This window comes from Momordica charantia, assembly GCF_013281855.1.
Source record: "Momordica charantia cultivar OHB3-1 chromosome 5 unlocalized genomic scaffold, Mcharantia_2.0 BLBB01000005.1, whole genome shotgun sequence".
NCBI classification, from domain to species: domain Eukaryota; kingdom Viridiplantae; phylum Streptophyta; class Magnoliopsida; order Cucurbitales; family Cucurbitaceae; genus Momordica; species Momordica charantia.
The window spans coordinates 16,608,465-16,621,698 of NW_028275163.1; positions in this window are offsets into that span (position 1 = coordinate 16,608,465).

Sequence of the window (13,234 nt, forward strand, 5' to 3'; positions counted from 1 at the left end):
ATTTTACACCAGAATAACTCTTATTCCTATAAACTTTAGTCATCGTTTATTTGGTCAGGAAATTACTAACTAACTTAACAACTCCCCGTAAGTGTGACCCGTCATTTTCGGACCTCAGAGATCCACCCCAATAATCCCGTCGTTGGGAAGGAAAATATTGGAGCAAAACCTAAGAGACCCTTATCCATTTATGGAGTTTGCCTTGGTTTTGATTCCATACAATGAACCCTCCGTAGGGATGGTCGCTCCAGGACGACACGCAGGTCATGTATGAAACCTCACGGTGCAAACCAATGGCGGAGACCGCAGGATGTGTTGTCACACGTCCTTCTCCCACTTACTATGAATACTATCTCCATTCACCTCGATATTGAACCATGCAAACACCTTCCGTAGGGAGGCCGCGCCGAGGGCGACACGAGGCCGAGCATGGAACTCACAGTGTGAATATAAAGGAGAACGTGATAGAGAGATAAAAGTATGTTATTTTTACTTTGTATATCAAATATATTGTTGTATATTACATATTCTCTTTAGCTCCCACTTAGTATTCTAAGATAAGGGTATATTACTTAGATAAATCCCGGCTAAGTGAAATTAACTAAGTGATTTTTTAGTTAGCCCAGTATAACTATTATATTGGTAGTTGTACAATAATGTTTTAGTTCATTAAACACTTTAATAAACCAATGACATTATTGCACGTCTATAAAATATTGACTAATTTAACTCCCAGGTAGAGGTGTTCCCTTACGGTCAGCTTAAATACCTCAACCTAGACAGAACTTTCCTTAGACAGGGTTCCCTTATAGACAATATTTTATATTTAGTCTTTTATCATTTCATTTTAAACCTAGTTAAAATAAAATAAAAGACTACCCCCTAATCATATTAGAAGATATAATAACCTAAGGTCTAATTAATTTTAAACCCCTTTAAAATTAATTAACTTAGACCCTATGTTTGCATGCAATTCTTTATTATAGATTTTAATTTCTTTCTACCACATTTTATAACTCTTATAAACTTTAAGAAATTAAAACTATAATCATGCATTGTAAACATACATTAATATAAAAATTATATTAATCAAAGTATTGTCATGCTCAATGCAACTTTATTTTCATCTAATTAATACAACACTTATATTAATTATGAAAATAAAACATGCATTCATACACTATAACATTTATAACTATATGATGCATGACCATACATACATACTATATATCAAAATATACATATTATGCATGTAACCTATGGTGGAATTTTAAAACTATATGACATACAATATGCAATATGCTTTTAATTAAAATATACATTCAGAATGCATAATATAATTAAATAGCAAAGTTGGAACGATTTTTTGCACCCTAAGAAAGCAAAATAATACAAAAATAAGAAAACGACTGCAACCGCCCTCGAACCGCGAACCAGAGCCACAAAAACGCGCGAAAAACACCCGGGACAGCGCCTCGGCGCCTAAGGGCAGCGCCACGGCGTTGCTGCAGCAAAATGCCGCAGCAACAGTGTCGCAGTGCCTAGACATGGCGCCATGGCACTGCACAGCTCCGCGGCGCTACAGTGCAGCGTCGTGGCGCTATGTGCCTTCCCTGCAGCGCCATAGCGCTGCTGCACAGCCCCACGGCGCTGTCTGTGCAGTCTGCTTCGTAGTCTTCGCTGTTTTCTGCAATTTTTAGCCAAATCCGACGCCGCGAACAACTTTCGAGTGACCCGGACTTACAGACTCGATACAGAAACAATATCCCCAAAACACCGGACCTTTACATGATCAAATCAAGAAGAAAAACGCTATCTACATGCCAAAAATCGGAAATTTTCCAACCCGCAAACCCATATTTCGAAAATATGAAAACACCCACCAAAAACACCGATTTTGCTCCCAAAAAATCAGAACAACAACCTGTCTCTGATACCAATTGAAGGGATGTGAATCCCGGAGCGGAAGCGGACCGTTGTTCGTGATATTTGGGAAACAAAATCAAAACGGTTAAGAAGAAAATACAGGGGAAAACCATACATTTGAAGAACTTTTCTTCAACGGTTTCCACCCGAACAGCACCACCGTGTCTTCCTCGCTATCCTCTTGGGTCTCGAGACCGTGCTTGTGGGAGCACCTCGTTTGGAATGAGAGGGAGTATTGAGAGAGAGAGCTCCTTGAGAGATTGGAAGTTTTTTCTTCTTCTTTTGTTCTGTATCAGTTGCAGAACCATTCAGCTTCCCATTTCAAAAAAAAAGAAGAATGATTAGTTAACATATATATATATATATAATAATAATAATTAATATATATATAATTATAATATATATATATATAATTAATTAATAATTAATTAACATATATATATATATCAAATAATTAACACTTAATTATTTATCACATAAATAGAATCATATTCTATAGTATTTCTCTCGTATAACCTATAGTTTTAATATGAATCTTATTCATATTAATTTTATTTGAATCTCATTCAAATAATTTCTCTAATAATATATAGTTTTAATTTAGAATTAACTATATATTATAATGTATCAATATACATATAATCCCTTATTAAATTTGAACAGTTCAAATTCTTCCAAAAACTTGATCCTCGTTTTACCCGTTATGAGCTAGCTAGGGGACCTAATGGACCTACAGATCAGAAGCTCCAACGATACGAGATTAATCGGTCAAACTCATTGACCGAGTTGATCAACATTGGTTAACTACGGGTCACTCCACTAAAGACCAGTAGTTGCACTCTTCTCACTGCAGAATATTTTCGTGTCCATGGATATACGACCATTAATGACGAGTCAATCCTTCACGAGTGCTCGTAACTCAAGTTGGGTCAAATTATCGTTTTACCCCTGAGTTACATCTTACTCCTTAAATATCACTACTCCTCTAATGAACAATCTGGTTATGGTCCGACCAATAACCGAAAGTCCCTCTCAGGCCAATGAGAGTGTGGGACCCCTTGTTCAAGTCCCGGAGTTAGTAATTAAGAGAACACTCATTTACTCCCCTAAAGTCGGGGAGAAGTGAATTCCATCTTGTGAAGTTATGTTCTCAGCTCCCCACTCGGTCTCGTCCCCAAAATGGTAGGAATATTAAGTCGGCCACTCGGGCCACTCTCATCCATACAGATCAAAGGACGAGCCCTCACAGGTAGGAGTCCATAACTCACTCAGGATTGAGAATGAGTTGCCTGGTCATCCTAAGAAACAGCAATCTATTAGTTAACGGTGTTACATCTAAAGATTGACTATTTCGTGGTCCGATCAGAGTGGGCCGTATCCATAGTGTTGCTAGGATAAGGTACCCAGCCTTATCCATATACTATAGACCATTTAGGTTATTCACGAGACATTATCCACTTGTATATCAGGGTATATCAAATATATACCTCGTATATCAGGGATATATCAAATATATACTCAGTATATCAAATATATACCCAGCACATATACTCTCCCGGTTACACTAAAATAACCTCGGACGTTTAGTTTATTGGATTTTGGACAATGCAATGCTATGAACTCAACAACAAATTTATTGAATAAAACTTTATTGAATATACATTTGTTTTTATATAAATACAAACTACGAGTTTAGGCAACACACCCAACGCGAAAGGTGTTAAATTCAGCCGGAAGACCATTTAAGGTGTAAATGATAAGATCTTCCTCATTAACAACAGTAGACACATTCGCAAGCTTATCCTTAATTTCCTTCATCTGTTTGATGTAATCAGCAATTGGTTCTCCTGATTTCTTGATAATAGATTGTAAATCTAATTTGAGATTTACAACATTAGTGCGACTATTCGAAGAGTAATATTTTTCAAGAATCTCCCAAACCTGTTTCGAAGTGTCACTGCCAACAACGTATGCCAGTGCCACAGGGGAAAGAGTAACACTGATCAAGGTGAGGAATGCTTGATTCTTTGCAATCCAATCCTCAAAAAGAGGAATAATTTTCGAAACAGCAGATCCAGAAGAAACATCCACAGCAGATTCACAAGAAACATCAGTCACGCCTGAGGGCAGAAATTGAGCAAGCTTGGGATTCGATCCATCAAGAAATCCAAAAAGCTTGTGTGCTTTCAAAATTGCCGTGAGATGAGATTACAGATGTTTGATAGAAGAAAGATGGAAGAATGAATATCATGTTCCATTGAAGAAGACGCCAAGGTGCTTGAGGAAGATGCCATGCGAGGGAACACGTGGAAAAGGAATCGAAAAAAAAAACTGATGCGAGTCAATAGGCTTGTGATACCATTAAGCAATATATCACAATGAATGAAATAATACTGTATCTCCCACTATCATCTCAAATTAATTACAGAGTTTAAATAGAGAAATAATATAACTGTGTAACAACTAACAGTTCGAACATAACAGAATTTGTTAGGCAAGATATATTTACATAATATAAGCTGTTCAAAACGTGTTGGAAATTGCATGAAGAAGATGACGGGACAAAGAAACACGTTGCCCGCCCCCCTACAGTACCCATGCAGTAGACTTCCTTTTTTCTGGAAAAAAAAGCACCGTAACATTTGAAATCATCTGAATATTCAGACTGTGGGTCCAACAAAGTGAAACTTCGAATTGCGACCTTGTGATGTGAATATGTGACCTCCACTCCACTTGCAACCAGCTGGTAAAAGCAAGAGGCAACATTTCTAGTTATTTTTTTTCTTTTGAATTGAACAAATCCTCCGACCAATCGTATAGTCTTTCATCAATTAAAGTTATATTCAGTATTAAAGCAATATGTAGAGAAATTAAAGAACCATGAAAATTAATGATCCGAACCCAACAATACGTTGTTTCCTTAAGACAATTTTGTTCCTTCTATGGTGCTCAAGGTTTCACGAACAATTGTCTCTCGGGATAAGACGGATCTACCAACTTGTGAATGCAGCACTTCACGCACAAGACTCAACAAACTTTAGTATTTAAGTAAACGTACATAGGGAAAAAGAAGAGAATTTTGAGGAAGATTTTTCTGTATTTCAAAATTGAAAAAAAACACATATTTATAGACTATTTGTGGTCATTCAAATAGTCATATCTTTCCATCCTTTCATATAAGGTTGTGTCATCTACAAAAAGACATATCATTTCATGAAAAGTTGTGGTTCTTCATTTTTAATAAAAAAAAATCATAAAATCCAACCAACATCGTGTTATCATTCAACTTGGAGCAAATAGAGTCTTCTCTATTTTTAAAAAATTTCTTTTATCTTATATGACAAGTCTAAATGACTTATATATATTGAACTTTATATTATTAAATGAATATTGTTGGGATGAGGTACACGAGTGTTAAGACTATGCTAACTTAGTTGAGGGGAATCTACTCTTTCCTTATCACCAATAATTTATTTTTTAGAAAAAAAGTCAATAACATTTCATATATTATATCTCTTATGCTTTCCATTTCATATATTCTCATTTCATTTTTATCCTGGCTTTTTTTTTTTTTAAGAAAATGGTCAAGTGCTTTCACCCCGTCTAAAATCCATTTAATTTTGATTTCAATGATCTTTTTCCCTTTTTAGTTTATTAATAATTTATTTACTTTTTAATTTTAAATATTACTAAAAAATTTTTACTTCCCATTTACTTGTTTTGATTCTCATTTGTAAGAAAAGCATTTTTAACAAGATTATAATTTTGATTTTCAACCTTTATTATTTTTTTGGGATTTGAATTGTATTACCTATGGTAAACTTTGGAAAATTGTTTTTTTTAATTATTTTAATGCCTATTATATCTTTTATATATATTATATCCACTAAATCTGATTTGAAGTAAAACAATAAACACTAAATAAATAACAGTTATCAAACATACTTTTGTGTTTGTTTATCTTCCTCGAGAAACAACAAATAGAAATGATTCTAAACATACTCATGTTTATACTTCTAAAAAAAAAAACTAAAAACAAGAAAAAATAACGTTACCAAATAAGCCTTAATGCCAATACAAGCATAGCGGTAGAGGTATGTAACTTCTTTCACCTTCATAAAAAAATTCAAATCAAATTCTCACACCCAACAATTTATTCTACTAAAAAAAGATCCAAGCCTTAATATTTCTTTTTCAATCTAGCATGTGTTATTTGAAAAATTTACCATTTATAAGTTCTAATATTTTTTACTCATATATTTTAAGTTAGCCCTTGTTAAATTTAGCTGGTATAAGAAGGTATATATTTTGTGAGTTCACAAAAAAGAAGTAGGTGCCATGAGAGAGTAAAAAGTTAAAAATTATGCAAATTTCTTAGAAAATTGGTGAATAAATTATAAATTTTCTTTACCAGGTTCTTCCACCAAATTTCTTTCAAATCTATTGTCAAATAATTTTAATATTGGCCAACAAAAATCCAACATGAGGTTAGCTAAGTACTTGATACTTGTCTTTGTAGGTCATGAGTTCCAATCCCCAACTCCACTTATTGTACTAAAAAAGTATTGACCAACAAAAATGGTAAAATAGAAAAATGCTAAATAAAATCAGACATTGTTGTAAAGATATATTCATTTTTATTATCAAAATATCAAAATTCCCAATAAAATCTCCTCTTGATGAGGTTGGTTAAGATTGAATATTAGAATGATAGTCATATATCATCCATTAAAAGGCAATCCCCAACCAACAATGTTAAAAAATAATAAAGAAAAACGGTGTGCCATAAAAAATTAAAAATAATAATAACATAACATTTTAAATAATACTTTTTCGACCCAACTTTAATTATTCTCAATAGGAAATATGACAAAAATAAGAGAGATGGTATACATCTCAACTTTATTCTAAACAATGTACGTTGGGCATCACTTTAGATTTTCAAAAAATTAATGTATTAAATTCCTATAGACACTTGTGGGTATCTTTACATTTCCACAACTTCGACATTGATATAAAAGGATAAATCGACATTTTCCTTATATAGTAAAAAATCAATGACGATTATAGACATAATATTAATAATAAAAAAATATTTCACTATTTTAACTTATTACAAAATAGTAAAATATTTATTTGTTCATTTGAATACTTGTTTTTTATGATTTCCAAAGAAAATGTCTATTTATATGGATGTTTTATCGATTATTCTATTAACATTTTCGTTCAACCTTTCTATCAACATTAATGTTTAAAACCCTATTAAAAAAAAACCTTTATTCCAAACTTACATTTATTGATAATGATAACATACAAATACAAGTGGATTGAATACCATATGAATTCGAAAAACCAAACACATAAAAAGAAGTAAATTTGCCAATGAAAGTGAATGGTTGTTTAATAATAAGGTCAAATCTTTCTGACCCCTGCCTTTTTCGTGTGCTTTCATGACTGTCTCCTATCCCTTCCTTCTCCCTCCCAAATTACAACGTTTTGTCTCGTTCAACTAATGAGAGGGTTAAAAATTATTTCAAAGCAAAAATAAATTAAATGGCAAAAGACTCCAAATAAAGAAAAAATCTTATATTTTCAGTTAAGTTTTTAACTTTTTTCAGAGAAATAAGGAGAGTAGACGGTGCAGAACATGGAAATAGACCCAACATATCTATTTTTAGAAGGTTCTGTAATACCACAACTTTTTATTTTGAACCAATACATAAGATTATTAATATTAGTAATAATAAATATTTGAAAAATGTTACAAGGGGTTAGAATTCAGAATTTATTTTCATTTATTACTCATGAAAGGTTTTGGTTGGAAACTGGAATAAATTGATGAAATTATAGATGCCACTATAAATATTATTTATGACAGCTCTACAGGACTTTTTGTATTGGTTTAATTTATTTAAAAATGAGCTTAGCTGGGCAGTAATTGGCACCTATCTCGAGGTCATGAGTTCGACTCTCCCCACTCCCACTTATATATGATAATATTGAATCTTCATATTTGTTCCAGGCCTACCAATAATAGAAATTACATCTATAATGATCATAAAGAGGTAAAAAAAAATAGTAAATTTATAATAAGAAATTGTGTTTAGTATATGGTACCATGAAATGCTGTTTATAAAGTTCTTGTAGGCATCAATCTCGTCCAACTCTTGCAATAAAGTATTCAAGAGTGAAAGAACATTTTGGGTTCTATTTTTATCTCTAAGAATATGTAGAAGTGGCAGTGATCGGAGGTGGTGCATCAAGGGCAAGGGTTTTTACTCTCTGAAGACAGGAGACTTTGTTTTGATCTATTATTTAATCTAGAATGTTGAAAGATCTGCTTGGTCGTCGAGTGGAGAGGATAAAGCATACGGAAGAGGAGAAATGAAAGCATTTTGAAATAGGAGACAATGTGATTTCTTAGTTTGATCACAATACTTTGGCTTCTAAGATCCTCATGACAAGATTCGTCAATATTGAAATTTTCAAACAAATGATCCAACGCATTTGGAATGTGAATGAAATGAAGATAAAGGGAGCGGGAAAGAACGTTTTTGTTTGTCAATACAAAAACTCCAAAGATTTGAGAAGGGTGTGGTGAGTGATGACCCATGGTTTTTTGATAAAGGTGTGCTATCTTTTAAGCAGCTACAGCAGATACAAGTATTGCCAAAATAGAATTCAAGTATGTATCTTTTTTGGTCAATTTACATGATCCCTCTATCAGGTTTCTCGAGGGTCTCGCCAATAGCAATTGGGAATTTAATTGGTAATTCTGAGCAAGTTGATGCCGATGAAGATGGTCATTGCTGGGGAGAAACTCTTAGAATTCGATGTGAGGAAACCACTTTGACGGGGAGTCCTTATCAAGGTCTTTTCCATGGCGGACGAGTGATGGATCCCCACAACATATGAAGAATTATCGCACTTCTGCTATAGATATGAGAAGTTGGATCATATCTCAAAAGATTGCGAAGACCACCAATAAGATGAGGAAAATCTGACTCAATATGGTCCCTAGCCATGAGAAATGTCGCAAACTCATAAATGTTTAATGAGTACAGAATATAAGAAAGAAAACAGACGTGGGAGAGGTAGGGGAAGAGGGAGTAGAACCTCATCGCATGGAGAAATTTCTAATGACAACTCAGCTAATGTTTGCAGTCAATTTTTCTTCTTTAACCGAGTTCACTGCTGCTCACGTGGGTGATGACTAAGATCATTAGTCTCCAGCTCTTTTTCCTCATTTGAATATTTACAACATTACCCCTGATTGGGTTTATGCCGGCTGTAGGAGTTTGTTATTTTGATCAAAATTGGTTATCCATATCAGTAATGGGAGCTCCACTCACAGAGTCTGGATCCTTCTAACGGGAAGCATGTAAAATCCCTTTCTTGTTATAAACCTTAGATTTTAGGGCTAAAATATGACGGAATGACAAATGAGACGACGACTTTGCCCCTGATAACTTTGTAATGTCATATTTTCTCCAATGTTTCAGAGAACAAATGTTCCTATTTTTAGACTTCTTGTGCTCTTATGTTTGATTTCGAGTAACGCATAGCCTTAGAGACGTGAATATAAAAGCTACCGTCATTCGTATATAGAAAGAGACGAATGGAGACCAGACTTTATAAATGAGATTTCCAATTATGACAATGGACACACGTCTCAAAGATGTGGTTCAAATTTGTAGGCTATAATAGAGAATGGATACACAAAACTACCTTTCAAACATAATACTGAGATCAAAGTGAAATTTTTCAAAATACATAAGAAACTATGCATAATATTTTCGAACATGATCTGAGTTGACTGGATTTAAAAATTCACTGCTATCCATGTTGGCCAGAACTAGTGCTCTTCCGGAAAAAGCCTTTTTCACCACAAAGGGTCCTTTATAATTTGGGGTTCATTTGCCTCGATGATCTTTCTGTAATGGGAGAATTCTTTTTAGAACTAAATCTCCATCTCTAAACCTTCTTGGGTGCACCTTCTTGTCATAGGCTTTCATCATTCTTCTTTGATAAAGTTGTCCTCTGCATAATGTCGTCAACCACTTTTCTTCTACAAAATTTAGCTGCTCATAATGCCTTTAGACCTACTCAGCCTCTTGTAACTTAGCTTCCATGATAACTCTCAATGATGGAATTTCTACTTCAACAGGGAGAACAGCTTCCATACCATAAACTAATGAAAATGGCATTGCCCCAGTTGAAGTACGGACTGAGGTGCGATAACCATGTAAGGCAAACAGAAGCATTTCATGTCAGTCTCTGTAAGTTACAGTCATCTTTTCAATTATTCTTTTTATGTTTTTGTTGGCGGCTTCCACTACATTATTCATCTTAGGTCGATAAGGGGTTGAGTTGAGATGCTTGATCTTAAACACAACAGGATGCAAAATGATTCACACAACAGGAAGGAATAGACTATGATGAGACTTTCTCGCTTGTTGTGAGGTTTACATCTATAATACTCATTCTAGCCATAGTCGCCAGGTTTAGATTTGGAATTACATCAAATGGGTGTAAAAACAACATTTCTGAATGGTGAATTAGAAGGAGAAATTTACATGCAGCAAACCATCAGTTTTGTTACCAAAAGACAAGAAGATAAAATATGTAAATTAATGAGGTCAATTTATCGCCTTAAACAATCTTCGAGATATTGGTACATCAAATTTCACCAAGTAATCATCTCATCTGATTTTCATATGATCGATAAGGACCACTATGTGTATGTTAAAACAAACAAAGATAAGTTTGTGATTCTTTCACTATATGTGGATGACATATTGTTGGCTGGAAAAGATAAGGACTATGTGTTAGCCATTAAGGAATGGTTATTCTCAAACTTTCAAATGAAAAATAGGGTGAGGAGACTTATATACTTAGAGTTAAGATTGAAAGAGATCGCTCCAAAAGGATGTTAGCCATGTCACAAGGCCAATACATCCAGAAATTTCTTGAAAGGTTTAATATGCAAGACTGCAAACTCATTGATACTCTTATCGCCAAAGGCGAAAATTTGAGTCAAAGAATGTGTCCTACGACTCCTGAGGAAATAGAGCTCATGAGAAAAGTTCCTTACCAGAGTGCTATTGGAAGCTTCATGTATGTTATGATATGTACGAGACCAGATATCTGGTTTGTCATTGGAATGATAAGTAGATACCAGTCAAACCTTGGCCAACCCCATTGGAAGACTGTTAAGAGAATACTTCGATATCTCAAAGGCACTATGAATTATTCGCTGTGATATCAGGGAAACAATTCAGAATTAGAAAGCTACTCGAACGGTGATTAGGGAGGAGATATGGATGAAAGAAAATCCACCTCGGGATATGTCTTCTAACTCAATAATGGAGCAATATCTTGGAGTAGCAAGAAACAAACTTGTATAGCCTTGTCTACAATGGAAGCTGAATTTGTTGCACTTTCAGTGGCGGTACAAGAAGCAGTATGGCTTAAGAGATTTTTAAGTCATTTGAGATTTAAAGAAAGTGCACCTGACTCACTATTAGTAAACTGTGATAGTCGGGCTGCTATAACTTTCACGAAGAATCTCAAATATCACTCTAAGATAAAACACACAGATATCAAATACAATTTTGTTAGAAATATGATTGCACAAAAGGAAGTAAATGTGCAATATATATCAACGAGCAACATGGTTGCGAACCACTTTACTAAACCTATTCCTAGAGATGTATTTAATAGCCACATTAAATCTTTAGAATTGCGAAGGCTTTAAGTTTGTATTTCTGAACAAATTGTATTGTGTATTTTAAACTATGAAATAAAGTTTTGTACTTTATTATGCAAACACAAAAAATGTTTAGTACATCTAATGAGAAGTATGTCAGACAGTAGATTGGCTTTCTCACACGAGCAATCGCTTCTATGACTTGCGTGTCAATTAGAAATGAGATAATTTTAAGCAATTTTATTGTTGTAGTAGTACAATGAAATATGAGAGTAAGTGCTAGCTTAAAATGAGATATCATCTTGATATGTGATCAAGATGAGATCATATAATGATCGAAGGTGACAAATCTCATTATTCTCGTTAAACTATATTTGAATGTAAGATAGAAATCCTGTTATCATTAGTTGATAAATTATTAAGGTAGATCAGTTGTGGACTCAAGTTAAATATTAAGTATATCTGAACTATCATTTATACAGTATTTAGTTGAGACATACACTCTAACGAGATAGAGTAAAATATTGTACTACGTGTGCACAATTTGACCACCAAAGGTAGCTGAAGTTAATTGATCTACTTCTTCGTTGTGTGAGACCTGTGAGATTAACAAATCTCCACAAGTACCCTTATGACCTTTTGGATAAAATTTGGAAGTTCTATTGCAATGTTAGCATTTTTAGGGAGGTTGCCAATGGTCATGAATTATTTGATCTAATGGGACCTACCTAGAAAGCAGTTGTTTAGGAATGGAAATCTTTTAGGAAAGAGAAGATCATTTCGAGTGTCATATTATAGTGTATTCACAAGTCGACCAATTATATTTTTGTAATATAATTGTGAATACACACATATACGAAATTAATATTTCGAAAGAGATCATGAGTTGTGATAAATATGACTAAAAGACTCTAGGGCACTTTATACCAACTCTACTCACTTATTCAAGTTACTTTACATACTTAACCGTTCTAAAGTGACTCACTTTCGAAATTAAAGTATGACGGTCACACAATCTATTTTTCTTGTATAATTCTGATATTAGTGAACTAAAATGTGTTTCATGTTTTTGAGACATTAAAAGAGTCCCATAAGAAGATGAGACATAGTCTTTTTTTGGTTCGCCCATAATGAAAGTACATTATGTGCGAGTGGGAGATGTAGGATTTATTAAAATACAAATCAAATTCAAATTTCCCCTAAAACCTCTCCTCTCTCTCTCTAACTTTATCTATGTGAGTGTGGGATACGAGGTGTGTCTTATTCCTGGAGAAAACAGAGAGAAAGAATTCTGGTAGACGGAATTTCTACCCGTGAAACACAGAGACATTAAGGTTCGCAAATTCTTCACCACTTGAAGAATTCAGGTTGTGAAACGTGACTTTTTCCGTTCATGATTGATCTCTGATAGCTACTTGGTTTTCGTGGATTCCGCTGACACTACAAATGTTAGTATCCAATCCCACGAAAAACTCAACATATAAACATAATTCATTAGCAAGATGTATTTATATATTCAAAATTTTGTTTGTTGAAGAATTTTTTAGACAATATTAACAATCTAGTATTTTTTAAATAAAAATGACATTAGTTCTTTTT